Here is a 22,435-nt window from a genome sequence, read left to right on the forward strand (position 1 = left end):
TTTTTTGATCCGACGTTACTTTATATTTTAATCTGAGTGCCATGATTAAAACATCAGTTTTGGAAAAAACAAGCGAGTCAAGTTTTCAATATGGTCGGCTTTAGATAACTAATAGTGGATTGACCCCATATGTTTTAGGTATTTTATAGCCAATAATATAGTAATAAAGGGAGACTTTAGACCACCAGCAGTGGGTAGACCCCCATTCTTTAAGGAACCCTCCAGACATCTATTTATACTGGGTAAACTAACGGAACCCAGCAAAGAGGCATAAGTAAATTTATACCGATACAGGGTAAGGATGGAATAGGCCCTGCTGGCGGATTTAATCAATCACCTGTCTAAACTGGTGCACGAAGTTTAAGATAAATTTTATATGAGTGCTGTGCAAAAGAAAGGGGGAGTCAGTCGAAAGGTAGTAGGCAAAGTGGAATGTCTAATGAGTTACTGATAGAAAAATATTTTTACAAACAATTTTTTCAAACAATTAAGCCATATGTTTATGCATGAGAGGTAGAATGGAAAGTATTTATTTTTCAAGAAAGGAAACCGTAAAAAAGAGAAGATATCATGAGTAGTAGATGTATTATATATGGGGGTAAATAATATATTTTTTAATAAACTACATATTTCTCCCAATACAGTAGCTTTGGATCCGATCAATTGAAAAAGATTGGTCCCTAAACAGTGGAATAGGAAAGGATCTCAGGTCACTAATTAAACTATCTCTGTAAATGAAGCAGGAGAGGATATGGATACATTTGAGGGTAAGTTTATAATTGAAGCATATCATTATACTTGTGTATAATTAAGTTCATACACAAAATATTTTTAACAGATGAAATACAATTCTCTTATTGGAGATTGCATCCCAAGAAGCCCTACTTAGTCTGAATAAATTCAACTTTTTCTCAAGTAAGTTATGAGAAGGGCTATTCAATAATGTGAATGGACCATTAGTAAAGTGACGCTAACAATGGGTTCATTATCTTCAGGATACTATAAACGCATATTAATTGAAGAAAACATATCGTTGAGTAGGAGCAACGCGATTTGAATATGTTGGCATACCTGGAATTTCCCTGTTAAAAGAAATGTAGGTGAGATTCCATGTTTACTCTCTTTATATTGAACTACACGTAAATACACTGACTAAGGTTTTCTATTTGACTATCCACCTGGTCTCCATAAACTTTTTACCTTTTACTTTCTACTTAAAAAAATTAACTAAAAGTAAATTTAGTGATTAAGGTTCTCTAATTGACTATGAAGCTTGGCCTCACTGAATAGTAAAATAATTAGTTACAATCATTATATCCTGACGTGAGAGTGTGCAGCGAACCAATAGAGTCTATGTTTACAAAAAGATTTTTAATTATATATTATTCTTAACTTTTAGATGTATTGTCTGATTTTTATCAATTATATGAAAGAGTTGTGAAATATGAATGATTCCTGAGGAAGGTTGCAAGCAAATAAAAAGATACTCCGAAACGCTGCGTCAACACATTGTTCTCTGATAACTTTGTTATTTGATACCATTTATTGACACACTGTTCCTTGAGATATTGTTCTTGGACACAATCTTTTCCATGTTAGCAAAATGAATGTGATAATTAGACAACTGTATTGTTTGTTTGAATGAATATGCATTGTGATAATCAGATGTATTAATATTAATAGCAAAAATTATCTTTTTTGTATAGTATGAAATAAAAAAATGATTTTATTCAACTAGAATTGTTAGACATTGAGTAGTGGACTATGTGATTTGCTCCTGTGAATACAACTTGTGGTCAGTAGCACGTCACATAAGGGAATCTTATTTTTTATGAGCTTGGGCTTTTATAAGCAGCCTCTTAGGGCTCCATCCCATCAGGTAAATGTCCTGTGGAATTAAAGGCCTATCCAGCCATGGCTATAAATGCGAATTTCCATATTTTTACGCGCTTGTGCTTGTTTTATTTGCGAGTCTCTTTTTTTTATTTTTAAACATTGCAGATGCATATCTCACCACAAGAGGGCGCAGTCATACAAATAACACACATCTTTCTCCTGATTCTGTGGCTGTAGCGCTCGAGCTTTACTTGTACCTACTAACAAAATTGTCACAGGTTGCCCCTACTCGCGGTATCATCACATTCCGATTTCGGGTGTGTTTGCAATCAACAGCGCAAACTACTAAGGAGACTGTCCTCGAACCGGACGGCCGAGGAAGCGGCGGCGTCTTCCTGTCCACGAACCTGCCGAACTAGAGAATCTGGAAACGCGAGGATTCGTGCAAAGCGCATGCCTTCTCCGCTCAAGGATGACTTTCAGTCTAAGCATCGCTTGCCGCTCCCTCTGTCGACCACTCCTTCACTGTGCTCGCTTCCATGCTGGCTGGCTGGAATGTATGCCTGACATGTATGCGACAGCGCTGTGCACATGACAAATGACATAAGGGGAACAACGAATACGTGACATGTCACATAAGTCACAAGTCTTTGTTAAGACTGTTCTTGAGTATGTCTTTTTTGAAAATGTATGTTCGAAAGACTTGCACTTTCGAGTATGCACTGTTGTAATTTGTCCTTGTTTAAAAAAGTTATTTCATATAGTTAGGTTAATTTGCCCGACACATGTCAGCCCCCTGCTGTGGCTTTGTGATGTCATATAGAACCCTCACTTGTCTAAAATACACGTCATGGAATGTTAGCTCATTGTTCTGCCTATTTCCCTACTAGCAAGTCTCTTCATTGCTGGCTGCTTATGGATCTTTTATATTAATAAATAACTTAAAGTTATACTTCTTCGTGTCGTCTATCGTACTACCGCTGACACTTCAAGCACTGAAAAATAAATACATTTTCAAAAAAGCACATTGGTGAAAGAAAGGCAGGGAGGCTGGAACAGCTAACAGTGATGGTGTCCAGCAGAAGCAGTCCTTTCCTGTGCTCTTTGGTGGCCGCGGCAGTTGAAAAGGGCAGCTGCAGATGAAACTTTTAATGAGGGCAAGGGCAGCGATGCGGGGACTTATTCTTTGGTCGGACCCAGTTTATGGCAGGCCAACTGAGAAATATTCAGCCTTTCTATCAGACTCGGTGAGGACCTCTTGAAATGGGACCGTCTAGTGCATATGGTCGTCAATATTATTGTAGTAAACGAGTTCCAGTGGCCAAGTAAATAGAGTTGATAGAGTTCTTTCTTCAAGATAAGAAGTAGAGCAAGAGCAGACCCTCCACTGCAGCAGCAACCAGTAAACTGCCACAGCATGGAATCCACAGTATAAACAAACACAGAATACAGAATATAGAACATCATGCAGGTAAGTTCTACAAAGACTAGAAAGATAACTTACAATGTACTACAATTATCCTTTTCAAAATACTATCAGTGTAAGAAAGAGGCAACAACTTCTCCCCAGTCGCGCAACTTGCTTGGATCTCTTTTGCCATCTGAGGGAAGAGCAGGCTGCAGCTTTAACCGGCAGTGCCAATGGACCCATGGGTTCCACCTCTGTTCCTTAGCAAATAAGGTTGTGGTGTTACCTGGCGTGTTCATATGGGAACTTGAACCCTTGGTGCTGTCTTGGACACCAGCACAGGTGCCACCCTCCTGGGCTTTGTGCCAGGTCACTGCAGCTTCTGGAAAGGTGGGTGCAGAAATCGGCGCATATCACCAACATCATTTGATGGAGGATGTTCTCTGCAACATATACAGGTTCCTTTTTAGCTTTCTGTTTTCAAAGGTAGCAATTGTGAGCTGGTTAAAGTTCCTATTGCAGTGTAGTTCCTTGCCTTCTCGCTATGGTGTATTTTGTTTCTACATTTTCTCCTTTACGTGCAGCCTTGGTGTAGCATGGAAATAAATGATGAAAGAATCCTTTATTGAATTTAAATCGTAGTTTATTCCAATGAATTACTCCATCCGATCATGAAGCGTCCGATCCACAGGAAAGCCAACTGTGATACAGGCCTCCCGTGGAACAAACCCTCATGCTCGAGCAACACACATTTGAACAATAACATACAGAATGCGCATCAGCACGAGATTGACAATGAATATACATCGCGCGACACTCCGCGCGTTGTATACAGCATGAGTGTCACACTACACCACCTTCCCCCTTACAACAAACAACCAAAAAATGATTAAAAAAAATACAATTGAAAACTTAGTATCCAATCAAAAACCTAACAAATTCATCAAACTTTTTGATGCTCTAATAGACCTACCATAAGATGAATGAGCTTGTTTATGCGTAACATTTGAACATTCATTAGAAACATTTGAACAGTGTTGGCTACTTGTGTGAACAGGAAGTGATTCAGAACGAGATGAACAAACCTTACCATTTGATTCATTCATCCAAAAACTCCAATCCAAACCATCAGTATACTCACACTGACGTCTTTTCCTTATGATTTTAACCTGATGTTGAGTTACCTTTACGAGTTGGCGTTTGTTCCACCAACCTTTCCTGCCAACAAATGCAGCACCTTTACTGACTTTTAATACTTGAACTGGATCAAAAAATTTAGATTGACCTTTTCTGACATTCTCAGGTTTCTTAATCAAAACCCAATCGCCCACAAGAACATCTGTCACAGGGGAATTCATATTTTTATCAAAATGTGTTTTCATCCATGCTTGTTTTCCCTGAACTTTATTCTAGATCAACCTTGGGACTGCCAGATTTTTGTTGTAACCAAGAGGGAAATAGTAATGAACGACTTTCCCTGCCCCTCAACAAAGAAAAGGTGATACCCCCGTAATACAATGAGGGGAGGTGTTATAATGCCACACTTTTTGCTTGATGAAATTCTCAACATTGAGATTACATGACACAGCCGTTTGCACACCTTCCTTAATTACTTTGTTCCCCCTCTCTACCAGACCATTGGACCAAGGTGAGTACAAAGCAACTTTCAATTGCTTTATGTCAAATTCACTCAGGAATTTACACATTTTCTCGGAAATGAAATGTGTCCCGTTATCTGTGGCAATTACTTTTGGGGCACCCTCAAGATCGAAAATCCTCTTTAGAAAAGAAATCGTGGAATCAGAATCAAGAGATTTCACAAACTCAAAATACATCCAGTTTGAAAAATAATCAATTAATAGTATAACATATTTATTCTCCTGATTCAAAATGGAATATGGACCAGAAAAATCAACACCAACCTTCTCCCAAGCGGAATCAGGAAATTCAGTTGGATGTAAGGGAACCTTTAAAGTACGAAAGTGCTTGTCTGACACTAAGCATTCAGGACAAGAGTCAATTAGGTTTCTGACCTGATTATCTATTGCTGGCCACCAGTAATGTTGCTTAATTCGCATAACAGTCTTGGTTACACCTAAATGACCCTGATGGGCCTTATTGATAATTGAAGGTCGTAGCTTGAAAGGAGGGACAAATTTGTCGCCTCTACGAACAATTCCATTCTCAACGGAAAGTTCCTCAGCAATTTGTGCTAATCCCCATCTATACCTCTAGGTTCAGGCCAACAATGCGTAGAGTAATCAATAACTTTTTGTAAAACAACATCATTCATAGCAGCAGATTTCCACTCCTCCTCGGAAATAATAGAATTCATCTCGCTCACTGCATCCACTAGAGTAACACATTCAACATCCTCAACCAAAACATCATCCTCGTCATCCTTTGACATAGATAACCTGGACAAACAGTCTGCCCAAAAATTCTTACCCCCTTGGATATGTCTCACCCCAAAATGGCACTCTTGCAATTTGGAGACTAGTCTCATAAGTCTTGCAGACATACAAGTCAAATTTGTTTTGTTAAAAATATAAATTTACGGCTTGTGATCAGTGACCAATTCGATTTTTTTCCCCCAAATATACATCTTGAACTTATGTACTGACCAGGCACATGCCAATGCCTCTCTCTCAATAGTACTATATTTTTGTTCAAATGACTTCAGAGACCTAGAAGCAAATGCAACAGGCTGTTCACGATCTTCAACTTTTTGTGTAAGTACTGCGTCAAGACCGGTCATGCTAGCGTCCACAGTAATAATAGAAGTGGCATCCTCTCTAAAAGCATGGATGGCTTTTGCTGATACAATCATTTTCTTAACCTCGCAAAAAGTTTTGTCCAGTTCAGTGGACCACACAAAGCTGGTACCTTTCCTCAATAGTGAACATAAAGGTTCAACTAACTGAGAGTAGGAAGGAACGAACCTGGCGTAGTATTCCGCCAAACCAAGGAAAGACCGTAAAGCATCCTTATCTGTGGGACGTTTAGCGTCCTCGATAGCTCTAATGACAGAGAATTTTGGTGTGATACCTCGATGTGAAACTGTGTGCCCTAAATATTCAATTTTGTTGACTGCAAATTTACATTTATCGCTACGGACAGTCATGTTTTTTGACATTAAAATTGAAAGAACACGTCTCAGGATTTTATTGTGTTCCTCCAATGACTTTTCAAAAATTAGAATATCATCTAAATATGCCTGTACTCCTATTATATCTTGACACAAAGAATCCATGAGTTTCTGGAAAACGCTTCTGGCCGAGGCTAAGCTGAAAGGAAGTCGTAAAAATTTAAAAGCTCCGAAAGGAGTAATAAACGATGTTAATTCTTGGGACTCTTTTGATAATGAAACTTGATGGTACGCTGATTTTAAATCAGTCAGCGAAAACCATCTAGCCTACCCCGATATTTGCAAGTAGCTCATGTATTTTAGGGAGCGGGTGACAGTCAACGATAATGTTCTTATTTAGAGCGCGCAAGTCCGCGCAAAGTCTAATCTCTCCGGACTTCTTGCGTGCGACTACAATAGGAGCCACCAATTGAGAGGAATCTACAGATTCTATGATGCCCTGATCACACAAATCTTTTAATGTCTTTTTTAATTCGCTCCTCACACTCAAAGGAACTGACCGGACCTTATGAGCAACCCGTTGAGCCCCGGGAATTAACCTGATTTTGTGTTAGAAACCTTTTACACTCCCCACCACATCTTTAAAAACTGGTGTGAACTCAGAAAGAATTTCTTGAACACATCCAGGATCGGTGTGGAGTTAGAACAATCGATGCTAGATACAGGGAGGTCACCAATTATAGATTTAGGTAGATCACCAACCTTAATGGGGTTGTTATCCCCAGGAACAAGATACAGGCCCATACATGCAAGATCTTTCCATCCCACAATATTCTTTCCCTTCTCGGCCACGTAAATCTTAGTCATTGTTTCTCTGCCAAAGCATTGAACTAAACCGGGAAAATAACCAATTATATTAATATCTTTTTCGCCGAATGCCTTAGGATTAACATCAGATACCAATAAATTGACTTTTCTTGTCCACAAATCATAAAAAGTTGAATGTCTTAAAATTGTGAATGGAGATCCTGAATTGGCCATCACCTGTAAAGGAATGTTATTGATTATTGCGGAACACAAAGGACCTTTAATAGAGTCAACTCCCCCATTGCAATCTAACGTCACTACAATATTGTTAAAAGAATTAACACATTCATCAACATCATGCTCAATCAAATTTACACTTGAAGGTTTCCTAGCGTTTCTGCACACCCCTTGAAAATGCCCCACTTTTTTACAAATTGTACAACGTCTTCTGAGTGCCGGACAATTTGGAGCATTGCCTATATGATTTTTCGAGCCGCATCTATAACAGAATATGGATTGTTTCTTTTGAGGCAATCTAGGAGTAGGTGGTGGTTTCGTTTTTGAGTTAATTGCGCATATGGTTTTATCTTGATCACCATCTGTAGCATCAACCACCTTGACTCCACATTTTGCAGGCTCCATCATTACTTTTCTTGTCAATGTAGAACGCTCAATACTTAAGGCGAGATCAATCACTTCGTTCAAAGATGGATTTTAACATCCCAAAACTCTTTGTTTAATTTTGCGTGATGCACAGTTAAAAACTCTGATGTAATTATCGGATGATGGGCCGAAGTCGCATGTAATGGACAACACTCTAAGAGCCGAAATATACTCTTCAACTTTCTCTTCTTCCTTTTGTTTCCTGGCTTAGAAATTATGACTTTCTAACATAATGTTCGGCTCATCGGAAAATTGTTTCTTCAAACGAACTATAGCTTCAAAGTAAATATTCCACTGAGCATCACCAGCTTGAGCCGTAGGAGGAGGAATAGTAGCAACACTTTTGAATATTCTTTGGGCGGCTTGACCAAGGCACCCGAAAAGAATAGCGAATTTACGTTCTGGAGTGTATGCTGCAGCGTCAATAGCAACAAGATGATTCTCAAAAAGACCAAACCACTCGGGCTAAATGATTTCAGGTGCGCCTGGTTTACTTAGAAAAGGAGGTGGTTGAGTAACCTGTTGCCACTGGTTATTTGCCATAGTACACAATAAAAAAAAATCCTAAACTAATAAAATAAAAAATAAAAAAAATAATGAGTTTTGTGAAATCCACTCGGTAATATATCAGTGAAAATGAATGGCTAATAAAACACTGTAAATTCGATAAACACCACAATAGATATGTTAACAATTAACTTGGATAAGCAAAAATCCATTTAAAACAAAAGCATAAAAAATGGTAATTAATCATCAATAATTTGAGACATTTTTGATGTAATATAAATGAATCTCGTGTAAGTGTGCTTATCACAGAGACGACACGCGATGAATAAAGATGTTAAAAACAGAATAGCGTGCGTGTCGCTGTGATGAGCAATGCCAATTGAAACATTTAAATAAGTATATGACACGCGTTGAATATATTCCACAAATACAGTAGCATGCGTGTCACTGTGATGAGTAATGTCACGTTGAATATATTCCACGTACACAGTAGCGTGTGTCGCTGTGGTGAGTAATGTCAAATGCAATGTGTTGCTAGGATACCAAAGAGCGTTCGTATCGCTGCGTAGATACGATTTGAAAGGTTGCCAATCGTACAATAAACATTAAATGTGGTGAGATAATTTTGAAATGTTAATTGAAACTCTCACAGGCAATTAAATCCAGATAGGATAAAGCGTGCGTATCGCTGTAACGATACGCTTGAAAAATGTAAATTTTAAACAATTTCACTTGGCTTGAATGAAAGTTGACGTTCTGACGTCACGGACAAATGTCACGAGCCAATGGTGGAGGAGATACCATGTATCAGAATAAATAGCCAGTCATGAATTAAAATATCTCTGGACACGCCTTTTTAAAATTGTAAGCCAATGAATGGCTACCAGGCTTTCCAATCACGCTTCACGGCAGAATTACAATTCCAACGCATACCTCCTCCGAGTGCCGAAGAACAGAAACAGTCCTACCAGGATTTCACTCACGAACCAACTGAAGAATCAACCGGAGGTATGTCCGACTCGAAATTGGGAGGATGTTTAAAATGCGAAAATCTGCTGCGTGGGTGCGGGTGGAGTGGTTTCCCCAATCGTCGCCAAATGTAGCATGGAAATAAATGATGAAAGAATCCTTTATTGAATTTGAATCGTAGTTTATTCCAATGAATAACTCCACCCGATCATGAAGCGCCCGATCCACAGGAAAGCAAACTGTGACACTAGCCTCCCGTGGAACGAACCCTCATGCTCAAACAACACACATTTGAACAATAACATACGGAACGCGCATCAGCGCGATATTGACAATGAATATACATTGCGCGACACTCCGCGCGACGTATACAGCATAAGTGTCACACTACACCAGGGGCCCCCTTTCACCGATTCAGGACCGCGTGGCTTATTGCTGGTAGCATAGACCCCGTTCTTTATGTCCACTGTATCTTACATCAGTTTTTTTGCTGCCGGTTTCTAAGTTGTAGGAATGCGAACAATACTCTGGGAGCCTGGGAAGTTGGAGATCTCTGTGTGAAGGCGGGGGAAGGAGAGGAGGCTCTAATGTCCCTCCCACTGATGACAACCAGAGGTGCTGAGTGCTCATCACCCGGACGCCTAGGTGCCCAGGGCGTTTCTCTGGGCTCCTCCGTGCCAGCAAATGTTGCAATACAAGGAGCTTTAGAGGAGTTTATTATTCACCTGTTAATGCATGGAAAGAGGGCCTCCCAGTTAGATGTCGAACCTTAATAACAATTGTAGGACATTTGTTTTTAGGCTAACGGGGACTCTTTCTGCGCCGAGGATTCAGTTGTAAAACGATAGACTCACTTTACTTTTGTAACACTTGCATCAGTCCTACCTGACACTTTCCTTTTCCCACAAACTCTTTTTCTCTTCATTTCTGAGAAAGGCTTTCTCTCTTCCTCCGTCTTCCCCTCCCCATTAATTGACTCTTTCTCGCTAACGGGATTTTCTCCAATAGCTCTTCAATTTCTTGTGGTACAGCACCCAGGATAATATGCTGCATAGCTGAACACTTATAAGGTCCCAAAGCAGCCGTGGCCCGCGGAGGGAGTTATGGTGGGGCAGGAAGGCGGGCGGGGGAGGGGCAGGGTGGGGGTGCTAAAAACCGGAATATGGATAATTGGAGGTAAGTAAACAATTTAATAAATAAAACGAATTTGGTAGCGCGCCCTGCATCGCAAAATGCGATTAAAATGCTATTAAAACGCATCTGTTCCCTCATACATCTTAGTACTCTGATCTGTGCGCTTCTGCCCTTGTACTGCTGTGTTGTGTTTGGGTACTCTCTCTGAAGCTCCGGGACGCCCCTTGGCTGGGCAGCTGTGCGCTAGAGAAGTGTTATTAACATAACATAACTATAGTCATCTACTACATTACAGTTGGGCTGGGCAGTAAACTCTGCTCTACCGGTGGAGTTCAAGGAGTTTTTGTCACTCCACACTCTGCCTGGAGGGGGGAATTTAGCAAAAACTCCACCTACACTGCATAGCAGAGTTTACCGGCACCCATCACTACTTCCTGATATTGAAGGTGAACACGGTGATGGGCGAGGATGCTGCTACAACCCCACTGGCAGCGTAGAGCTGAGGCTGAACAGTGGTGCCCAATTTTGATGATAGCAGTGAAACGCATGTGGCACAGCTGCAGTAAATGAGAAGGACCCACAAGCGCGGTGGCAGGAGTGGGTGGATAAAGCGAGTTTGGCATCGGCAAACGAGGGCGCTCTATGTGAACGACTAGCAGCCTTGAAATGGCGAACCGTAATTACTGAGCCCCACTTGCAGAGGTGACACCTACTGCCCAGCAGCACCCTACACCTGTGATGTGACTGAGAGCAGGTGAGAAGGACCTGTTGTGGGTGACTGAGGGGGGCCAAGAAAGGCATGGGCTGCGCTACCCGGATTCACATATCGCAAAGCTGCTTTATGGTGTCCTAGCAGCAGATGTGCTCAATCGTACCATGGGCTGCCAAGGGCCACATGCCAATCAATACTTCAACGTCAGGGATACAAATAGACACACATCACTGCACGCATCCCAGCAAACTGAGAAAAAGACTGAGTCAGTACCAGATTTATGAGCACCCTAAAGCTAGGAAAAGGAGGAGAGGCGTGGGGGATACTGCGAGGCAACCATTGTGGAGTTGTTAACAAAACAAAAGGCCTCTATCATAGGAGCTGTGAATGTGTGCGGTGCATCTAATTATAAAAGCTTCATTGACAGAGCCATTTCAATGTGTCAGCAAGGCCTGGAGCCTTTACATAGGCCATTGCGCCGACCAATCAGCACATTGGCTACACCACTTGGCATTTTGAGGGTTGCTGATCCAGGCCAGAATGCTTCAGAAGAACTACTCTTCAAAAACCTATATTTCTAAAATGTTTGTATCTACAAGTTTCGCAAAATATGAGAGGTCTTCACAATAGAAGCATCACACAAAATAACCAGAATATAGTTGTGAAAAGAGGTTGTTAGACATTCATGAGCAGAACATAGTAACAGTATTGTAAGCTTCAATTTCAGAGCTGTTGGAAATGGCCCTTTTTGCAGGGTTGTCCCCAAACTTTTTGCTTCTTCCTCCCTTGTTTTTCCTGACCTGTGGTTGTTGACAATAGGACTCTGGGCACTGTACCACGGATGTATGTCAGTACAACGCGATCTTTTAGATCGCGGTAGTTTACAGGGCGGTTTCTACAACGCAAGTCGTTACAATGACTTGCGTTGGAGGGCACGGATTGAGGATTATTATAATTTTATATTCCAACACCAGCCCACGTAACAGTAGGGAAGGTGTTGGAACATAAAATTACAATATTCCTTAACCAACAGCGCCATCCAGCGCAAGTCGTAGTAACGACTTGCTTTGTAATGGGAGCGTGGTAAAGGGAGTGCGGTGTAAACACCGCGTTGTAAAAGATGTTTCCCCTTTACCACTGCTGATCAATGATAAAGTGCATATGCTCTCTGTGTAAATTGTTATTGTAATTGGTTATCCATGATTGGCATATTTGTATCACCAAGAACTCCCTAGTAAAGTGCACTGAGTGTGCCATGATACAAATGCTACTAGTGGGCCTGCAGCACTGATTGTGCCACCCACATGAGTAGCCCTAAAATGGTGTCTCAGGCATGACACTGCAGTGCCTGTGTGCAGTCTGTGAACTGCAATGTCAACCTGGCCAGTGTCTCCACTGACCAGGCCTAGCCCTTTCCTTTCTATACACATTGGACACCCCTATGGAAGGCCCAAGGAACCCCCCTGGGCAGGGTGCAGTGTATGAGAAAGGTAGATCATGTACTAGTGCAGGTGACATGCTCTGGTAGTGAATTACAGCCATTTTCGCTTTTCACTATTGTAAGGCTATCTTGCCCATAGGCTATCGTGGGGAATGCTGTGTACAGTGGTTACCTGCATATCTTCCCATAGGAGCAAGATAGGACATAAAAGTCTGGTATCCCTGAACTCAAAATTGAATAACACATCTTTTAGGAAAGGTGGTTTTTAAATCCTCTGTTTGAGAACAGCACTGTTAGAAAGTGGCTGTTCTCTTGCCTGACCTTTCTGTGTGCCTTGGCCTGTTTGTGATTTGACTGTCTGGGTGGCTCCCAGAGGCTGAGTGGGCCATCCCTGGGCTGAATCGCTCCATCTGCATCTAGAGCGGTGGGAGGGGATAGCACCTGGGCCTGAATAGGGCTGTGCCTGCCTTCCACAATGCTGGCTCCACCTCCTGCTGGGCGGCTGACGACCCTGCCCCTCTCTCTGAAAGGAAAGAAGAAGCCAGGAAAACAAAGTGCTCAAGGAACACCCAGAACTGGTTCAGACTGGGCTCAGAGCTCTCCTGCACAATGGGAACAAAGACTTTTAGGGGTATGAGTATAGGACCCCAGACTACTGAAAATTAGATCATCCTGGAATCAAGAAGGAACCTCTGCCAAGGAGAAAGCTGGAAGACGAAGAAGGAAGACTATCCTGCTGTTGCTTTGCTGGACTGACCTGCAGTTGCTTTGCTGCCAAGGAGAGGGGACGGACTTTGCTTTGTGCTGTGTCCCCTTGCCTGGAGGAATCTCCAATGGCCTGAGAAGAGCTGGCTCCCTGTTAAGAAGTCCCATGAACAAAAGGACTTCACCCCCAGCTTCCCTGAACTCTGCTGAGAAAGTTCTGTCCTTCCTAGAGTGCTTGGGCCAGTTGTGGTGCCTCTGGAAGTGGTACGTGTGTTGGGAAGCTGGAAACCAAGATTTTAAAGACTTTCTGCAAGTTTTCACGCATCGCTCGCTTGCGGAGCGCATCCCTGTGAGTGCGAGGAAATTCCAGCCGATACGAAGGCCGAGAACGTCGCAGCGCCTGTTACCGCTGCCAGAGACGTCGCATCCTTCGTTTGTGGGACGCACCAGTCTGGTGCGGGAAGATTACTATCGCTGCGAGTATCATAGCAGAGCCTGTCGCCACTGGGTGAGATCGTAGCACCCCTTGCTTGCGGACCGCATCGCGCGGCTGCGAGAGTCATCACAGAACCATCGCATCGAGGGGCCGTGAGAGGAGAAGATCGCAATTGAGTAACGCATCGTCGCCGCACTGGAGATCGACGACGCCCAGGAGATCGACGCATCGTACCTTTTGCGAGCCGCTTCCACCAAAATCTGTGCACCGGAATCCACGCAAGGTATCGCATCCCTCCCCATACAGACCGGAGTCACCGCAACACGCCCGCTGTGTCCAGCGGGGTTGTCACATCGCCTCCCCAGGGTCTCAGGAGTGACGCATCGCTTGCTTTTCAAGGCTACAGCTTTCACTTGGAACTTTTGTCGCATTTAAAGGTACTGTTGGCTAAAACGTGTCGCAACTGTGGATTATTTTAACGCAACCTTAAAAAGACTTTTGAAACCATATTCTTGAACTGTGTATGTTGGATTTTTGTCGTTTTGGTCTTGTGTAGTTTAGATTAGATACCTTTATTTTTCTAAACTGTTGTGGAGTCACTTTGTGGTGTTTTCACTGTGTTACTGTGAGTGTTGGTACAAATACTTTACACATTGCCTTTGATAAGCCTGACTGCTTGTGCCAAGCTACCAAGGGGGTGTGCAGGGGTTATCTAAAGAGCGTTTCCTCCTTACCCTGACTAGAAGCAAGGGTCCCTAATTGCACAGTGGTACCTACCTCTGCCAACTAGAGACCCCCAGTTCTAACAAGGGCTAATTATTTGCATACTGTTCTTGGGACAGCAGAAGTTGAAGAGTTCGCATATGTAATTCCAGCAGCATGGCGCAAACAGATGCTTTGATTTTTTTCTGTCAGCTAATAAATAGTTTTTTTGGAGTAAAGGAGTTAGGTCCTTAGAATGTGGGACTAGCTGGACCTTACAATAAACTAAGAAAAAAGGGGGGAAAGTGCCAGCCCACCTTGTTTTGTTTGCTCCACAATTTAAGCAACAAATCAATATTATTTAGATTTATTAGGTATATTTATTTTTACCTGTTTTTCACTTCAATTTTTGAAAAAATCATTAGTTTATGTCAGAAAGACAACCCTACACGTATATCACATATATACAACAACTTCTACAAAAACATTCATCACAAAACATTAATACATAAATATATACATTCACTGTACACAACATAGCTATACATTTCTTGACTGTTCCCCAGGCAAATATCAACTCTTTGCCTTCCTGACCATCAATGATTATAATAAAGAGAACAGTAGTGAACAAAGTCACAATCAACCAGAGATATTACATAATAATTCATAAATCAATAATCATGAATAATTCCACTTTTTTTATCTCCGTTCTGCCGACGCGTTTCGAACACCAATAGACACTTATGGGTTCTCCTCAGGGCTTTGTCACTTTTATCTGCATGTGTGTAAAAGAAAAAACACCAAAGAATGTTTTAGTGTTATTCCTCACAGCCTCGTACTTTTGCTACCCTGCTGGTGTATAATAAAACCATGTTACCTTTTCTGTAGCCGTCAAATCTCCTATATCTGAATCTTGGTCTTTGGGATGAAATCTACAGGATGTCAATGAAATCCTGTTAGACTCACACTCAAATTTTTCACTGCGATTACATTCACAAAAGCACTGCATGACATACCTTAAAGGTTCTGTGTGTGGGCTTGTGGGCGTGCCCCTACAGCTCCGCTCCCTTTTGACCTAAGGGCAAAACAATACTAGTTGACTACTTGAGGATTTATCTAAATTAAGGTGTGTTGCAAGCATTACCAAGTTCTTTCGTACCTGATTATGTCCAACGTTAATTTTGGGGCGCCTCACTCCGTGTGTATGATACTTTTGGCCATGCAGGTAATCTGTCAAGATATAACAATGTGCGGATTCTTAGTTTGAGGATTTGAATGCAAGTGGCTGTTTACGGTTCACAGCAAGTCCGTACTGACCTCGTTTCAATCGGTCTGCCGGACTCCCGCTCTGCACACCACGTTAATCCATTCTGATAGTTCTCGCTTTCGCGCTCTATTGAAGAAAGCGGAGCACGATTATAGTCCCCAATTGCTACATAAATGCCGGCAGATATCATCCAAGTACACCACGGGCGCTCCTTACCTATTTCCAGCTTACTACAGCGTCTCGTTCACCTCACTGTGGGTGATGGCAGCCCTGTCACATGATTACTTAAAGCGATCATGTGACCTTTGTAGTTCTGGGGGATGTAGTTTTTTGTAAAAAACAGAACTTTGCTCGCTCTTGCCTCAATCAAAATTGTCCAAGTCCGGGTCGTGTGTGTTTGTGTATTGTTCACCTTTTGCCTCACTAGTTGTTTGTCGCTTATCGGGAGGAATCAACAGTTTCGCATGGAGCCCCATGTAATTTTTTGGATTATACATTACAGCCTTGATATTTCAGAAAGCGTGTTTAATCCATGTTGTATGCTGTTAAATTTAAGGATCAAATATGCTTCTTTTCTAAGCAAGGTATCGTCAATATCGATAGGACCTTTATTTCCTGATTGCACTATGGTGCTCAATATGGTCCACCGAAAGTCAGTTTCAGTGTGATTTGAATCCAGAAAATGTTGGACCATCGGTGCGCTCAGCACCTTCTTTTTAATTCTGGACCTGTGTTGGGTAATTCTGCTGTTAGCCTGCTGTGTTGTTTTGCCTATGTAAATTTTGCCACAAATGCAAACCACTGCATACACCACATTACGTGTCCTGCAGTTCGAAAAACCATTCATTTTCCACTTTATTCCCTTGTGTTCAAATTCAACTCCCTCCATTGTTGAGTCGCACGATATACAATTGCCACATTTATGGTGGCCCTCGATGGGTTTAAGACCCCATTTTGATAATAAATCACCAAAAGCAACACAGCAGGCTAACAGCAGAATTACCCAACACAGGTCCAGAATTAAAAAGAAGGTGCTGAGCGCACCAATGGTCCAACATTTTCTGGATTCAAATCACACTGAAACTGACTTTCGGTGGACCATATTGAGCACCATAGTGCAATCAGGAAATAAAGGTCCTATCGATATTGACGATACCTTGCTTAGAAAAGAAGCATATTTGATCCTTAAATTTAACAGCATACAACATGGATTAAACACGCTTTCTGAAATATCAAGGCTGTAATGTATAATCCAAAAAATTACATGGGGCTCCATGCGAAACTGTTGATTCCTCCCGATAAGCGACAAACAACTAGTGAGGCAAAAGGTGAACAATACACAAACACACACGACTCGGACTTGGACAATTTTGATTGAGGCAAGAGCGAGCAAAGTTCTGTTTTTTACAAAAAACTACATCCCCCAGAACTACAAAGGTCACATGATCGCTTTAAGTAATCATGTGACAGGGCTGCCATCACCCACAGTGAGGTGAACGAGACGCTGTAGTAAGCTGGAAATAGGTAAGGAGCGCCCGTGGTGTACTTGGATGATATCTGCCGGCATTTATGTAGCAATTGGGGACTATAATCGTGCTCCGCTTTCTTCAATAGAGCGCGAAAGCGAGAACTATCAGAATGGATTAACGTGGTGTGCAGAGCGGGAGTCCGGCAGACCGATTGAAACGAGGTCAGTACGGACTTGCTGTGAACCGTAAACAGCCACTTGCATTCAAATCCTCAAACTAAGAATCCGCACATTGTTATATCTTGACAGATTACCTGCATGGCCAAAAGTATCATACACACGGAGTGAGGCGCCCCAAAATTAACGTTGGACATAATCAGGTACGAAAGAACTTGGTAATGCTTGCAACACACCTTAATTTAGATAAATCCTCAAGTAGTCAACTAGTATTGTTTTGCCCTTAGGTCAAAAGGGAGCGGAGCTGTAGGGGCACGCCCACACGCCCACACACAGAACCATTAAGGTATGTCATGCAGTGCTTTTGTGAATGTAATCGCAGTGAAAAATTTGAGTGTGAGTCTAACAGGATTTCATTGACATCCTGTAGATTTCATCCCAAAGACCAAGATTCAGATATAGGAGATTAGACGGCTACAGAAAAGGTAACATGGTTTTATTATACACCAGCAGGGTAGCAAAAGTACGAGGCTGTGAGGAATAACACTAAAACATTCTTTGGTGTTTTTTCTTTTACACACATGCAGATAAAAGTGACAAAGCCCTGAGGAGAACCCATAAGTGTCTATTGGTGTTCGAAACGCGTCGGCAGAACGGAGATAAAAAAATTGGAATTATTCATGATTATTGATTTATGAATTATTATGTAATATCTCTGGTTGATTGTGACTTTGTTCACTACTGTTCTCTTTATTATAATCATTGATGGTCAGGAAGGCAAAGAGTTGATATTTGCCTGGGGAACAGTCAAGAAATGTATAGCTATGTTGTGTACAGTGAATGTATATATTTATGTATTAATGTTTTGTGATGAATGTTTTTGTAGAAGTTGTTGTATATATGTGATATACGTGTAGTGTTGTCTTTCTGACATAAACTAATGATTTTTTCAAAAATTGAAGTGAAAAACAGGTAAAAATAAATATACCTAATAAATCTAAATAATATTGATTTGTTGCTTAAATTGTGGAGCAAACAAAACAAGGTGGGCTGGCACTTTCCCCCCTTTTTTCTTAGCTAATAAATAGTTAGCATTCATGGCCCTTTCTAATAAGCATTCGAGCAATCGCTAATCTACAAAGATGGACGAGTGGAGCAACTCTGCCCGCTCGCCAAACTCTGCGTCTCTCCACTGAGTTTTTATGCAACTCCGCGGAATTCCGCGTAGTGCAACTCTGCAAGCTCTACCCACCCCTAAAGTGGAGGTCAAGTCAATGATTGACGGATGGGCTCTCTTTTTTTGTTGGCAGTATTGCTAAGAGGCCCTCTGTCTCCTTCCTCTACCTCCCCCTTTGTTCCGAAATGAGAATGGGACTTAGACACCCAGCTAAAGGAGCAGACAGGGATAGACTAACACTAGGACTTAGACATACTGAGACCAGTAATCGGCGCGGATGCACAGACAGTGGGACTTAGACGTGCAGGTACAGTAAAAAGCAAGGATCGACTGACACTTGCACTTAGACACACAGGTACTGTAAAAGGCCTAAATGGACAGACATCGGGACTTAAAAACACAGGTACAGAAACAGGCAAAGATAGACTGACACTTGCACTTAAACACACAGGTACTGTAATAGGCCTCAATAGACATACATTAGGACTTAAATACTTAAATACACAGGTACAGTAACAGGCAAGGATAGACTGAATCTGAGACTTAGACACACAAGCATAGTAACTGACGTGGATGCACAGACACTAGACTTACACACTCAGGTACAGTAACAGGTACAGATACACTGACTCAGGGACTTAGACACACAGGTACAGTAACAGGCATTGATGCACAAACACAAGGATTTAAACCCACAGGTATAGTAATAGTCAGGGATAGACTGACACTGGGACTTAGACACACAGGTAAAGTAACAGACCAGGAAAGACTTACACTGGCATTTAGACACACATGTACATTTACTGGCACAGATGATTGTACTTGCACTGTAATTTAGAGCAGATACTGGCTCAAAAAGACTTGACAAACAGACACTAGAACTTAATGCAGACTCAGGACACTAACGCCAAAATGTAGGGCATGAAAATGCGGCATAAAGACATGGGCACTGACAATTACAAATACGGGGGCTGAAAGGCATAAGGACCCTGGAACTCAGAGAATTTGACACAGGGGGGAAAGTAATTGAGCCACTGAAACCAGTATGTAGGACTAGAAAATGTGTTACACAGATGTGACACAGATAAGAGGAGTTAGGCACACGCATACCACATGGATGCACTGACACTGGAATGTAGAGAATTAGACTCATGAGCAGACCAGCACTTAATTTGTAAAAAAGGTAAGTGCCAGGGCCCTTCTAAGGAGCCCACTGCAGCCTGCCAGTAACAGTAGCATCACAACTACTAACCATCGCACCCCTACAAGTGTGACCTGCTTGGCGTCAAATCCTTGCTCTTTGGGAGAGTATGATCGTTTTCAGGCTGGGACGTGGCATCTGGCCTTGCGTTCTCTACTCCAATCCTCTGCTGGCTTCTGCTGTTGTCACCCATGAGCTGCTCCACACGCACTCGCCTTCAATGATGTTGCTTGTGCACTGGAAATAGGGCACTTGGCCTAAGGTGTAGGGGCGGCACTCAAGGAGAGGATGTTGCTTAATGTCCAGAGCTGCTGATTTTGGAACTAGGGCACTAGGTTCAAGTGTCAGCATCGGCTCAACATCCTGTGATTCTGGGCAAATCACTTAATTCCTCGTGCCTGCTAAAATAAAATTGTTCTTGTGTAATGTAACTGATGCTCTTGTAAAGCATTCTGATACCTTCAAATTGAGTTCACACTTTATGAAACTGCAAAAAAAAGGTGCCCACACACACAACATGAAACACTGTACATTGCTGAAAGGCTCTCCAGTGCATGCATAGCAATGTTGTAGGGGTTGCCATGGAAATTGTTGCCGACATTAAATATTTAGGGGCAGATTTACAAGCCCCTTGCATCACTTTTGTGCCGTTGTTGCGTCACTTTTGTGACACAGCGACAGCGTAAAAGTTGCAGCCTATTTACAACGTGACGCATCTAGGGAGATGCGTCACGTTGTAAAGTCCTGCGTGACATTATACCTGTGTCAGGTATAATGTATGCAGGGTAGACATTCCCATGCAGAAAAGACTCATAAAAGTGAAGCAGTGAAATCTACTAGATTTCACTGCGTGAATTTTAGGACCGCCCTACGTCAAAACCTTAAGCCTGCTTTAAGTAGGCGTAAGGGGTAACTCGGTGTATTGGGAATAGGCTGCAACACGCATTGCTGGAGTTGCGTCGTGCTTGCAACATGACTCCAGCAATGCGTGATTTTTCCGTCAACAGATGCGTCAGAATTTCTGACGCAACTGTCAATCCTTGCGCCATGGTGTGCCGTATTGTAAATACGGCACATCCATGGTGACGCAAGGGTTTTGCACGGTGGCTCAGGGAAAGTGACGCATCTCTACAGATGCGTCAGTTTCTTGTAAATGTGCCCTGTGATAGCTATAGGTTAAGACTGCCCAACTGCAAATAATTGCCAATCTGTCATCAGACATTGTGACTCTTTACTTCATGAGGAGAGCAATCTGCATTCCACCCTAAAATGCACTCACTTGGAAGTCAGTCTCGGCCTTTGAATGCACAGTAAACGTGACGTGATAAGAACAAGATTTACAGGGCTGGGAAGAATACTGGTAAATAAGGTTTTAGCACGGGAGGGATGAAATGATCCTGGAGAGTCTAAGCCAGCAAATGAAAAAGCAAGAAAACATGAGTTACAAACCGCAAAGCCAATGGCAAGCAACGGGCAGAATGCATTCCAGGGTCAACTTTTGAAACTGCACCCAAGATGTATTTTGCATACCACACAGTTGCGCTGTCTGGTAGGCTACGACCTAAAAAGGATCTCTGTGACAGAAGCAGTAACCACTTAGCTATCTCATAATAAAATTCTGTGATCTGCATGGTACACATTCTTTACAGGGCTACCTCATTATGAGCCAAAACTGCCACTAGACAAAACTCTGATCTTTTTCCAGAGGTGCATGGACCATCTGGGTTATCTTGACATTTCTATTGGCTGAATCTTGAAGGACACGAATGGAACTCTGCAGCAGGTGCTTTTAAACCCATAAGATATTTCAAAACATAGTGCCTACTGAGCTCAGCTGGTCACACCGCTCCAAAGCTGGCCAGGAAAATATGGTCCATATATCAACTGTAGTCCCTTACCGGCAGCAACAGGATTAGTGGCTCTGTAATCCATCATACTTTGAAACCCTTTGTTGATGAATACGTACTGGAAAAGACTTCCACAATACACAATTTAGAAAAGTGTATTGTGTAAAAATTATAATTCTGAACAGGAAATGTATTAGCATCGCATAACAAAGAGTTTGTAGAGATCAAATACTAGTCAATAATAAGTTTTGGCAGAGCCAGTAGGTCTGGCCTTGGTATGCTGTTGCAATGTTTTTTTCTCTTTTGTTGCAAGTATGTGCCTCAAAAATAAAAAGGAAAAAAATATATATAATCTCCCAAACTTTACAATTTATGCTTGTACAAATTATATTATATTAAAAAATATATTCTCTAATGCAGCTGATTTACCTGTGATTTTTTAAACAAGCCTGTCAGCAGTGACATGCATTTTATTATTGTTATTTTTGATGGAGACAAGAATAAATCACCAACTAGCCAAGCACCAACTTTTCAGGAAGCTACAATATTACAATGCCACTCAATACTTTAGAGCATACACTTTAAACAAGCATTGGCAAAGCCAATAGGTTTCACCTATGCAAGAGCTACTGGCTTTGCCAATGTGTTTTAGCCATTTTGTTCACCAGAGTGGCTGCTGTTCAGAATGGCTAAAAGTTAGTAGCATAGAGGAGAGTGGCATGGAGTTTCGTAGAGTGGGATGGCAAAAAGTAGAGTAGAATGGCATATAGTGAGTGTCTTGTATCAGAGAGGCATAGAGTATTGTTGTGAAGCTTAGTGTACAGCGGAGTTGTACGGAGAAGAGAGGATGGGTGTAGAGCGCATTGGAGTAGAGTGCAGCAGCATATAAT

The 22,435-nt window shown here is 42.0% G+C and overlaps 1 protein-coding gene across 1 annotated transcript in view; it reads right to left on the minus strand.

The window, feature by feature from the left end:
* LOC144824689 (4-galactosyl-N-acetylglucosaminide 3-alpha-L-fucosyltransferase FUT6-like) overlaps positions 1-22,435 on the minus strand; it is a 480,889-nt gene that overhangs the window by 363,014 nt on the left and 95,440 nt on the right. The gene's annotated exons all lie outside the window — the stretch shown is intronic.

Source organism: Lissotriton helveticus, chromosome 3_1 (assembly GCF_964261635.1).
Source record: "Lissotriton helveticus chromosome 3_1, aLisHel1.1, whole genome shotgun sequence".
In the NCBI taxonomy this organism is placed as follows: domain Eukaryota; kingdom Metazoa; phylum Chordata; class Amphibia; order Caudata; family Salamandridae; genus Lissotriton; species Lissotriton helveticus.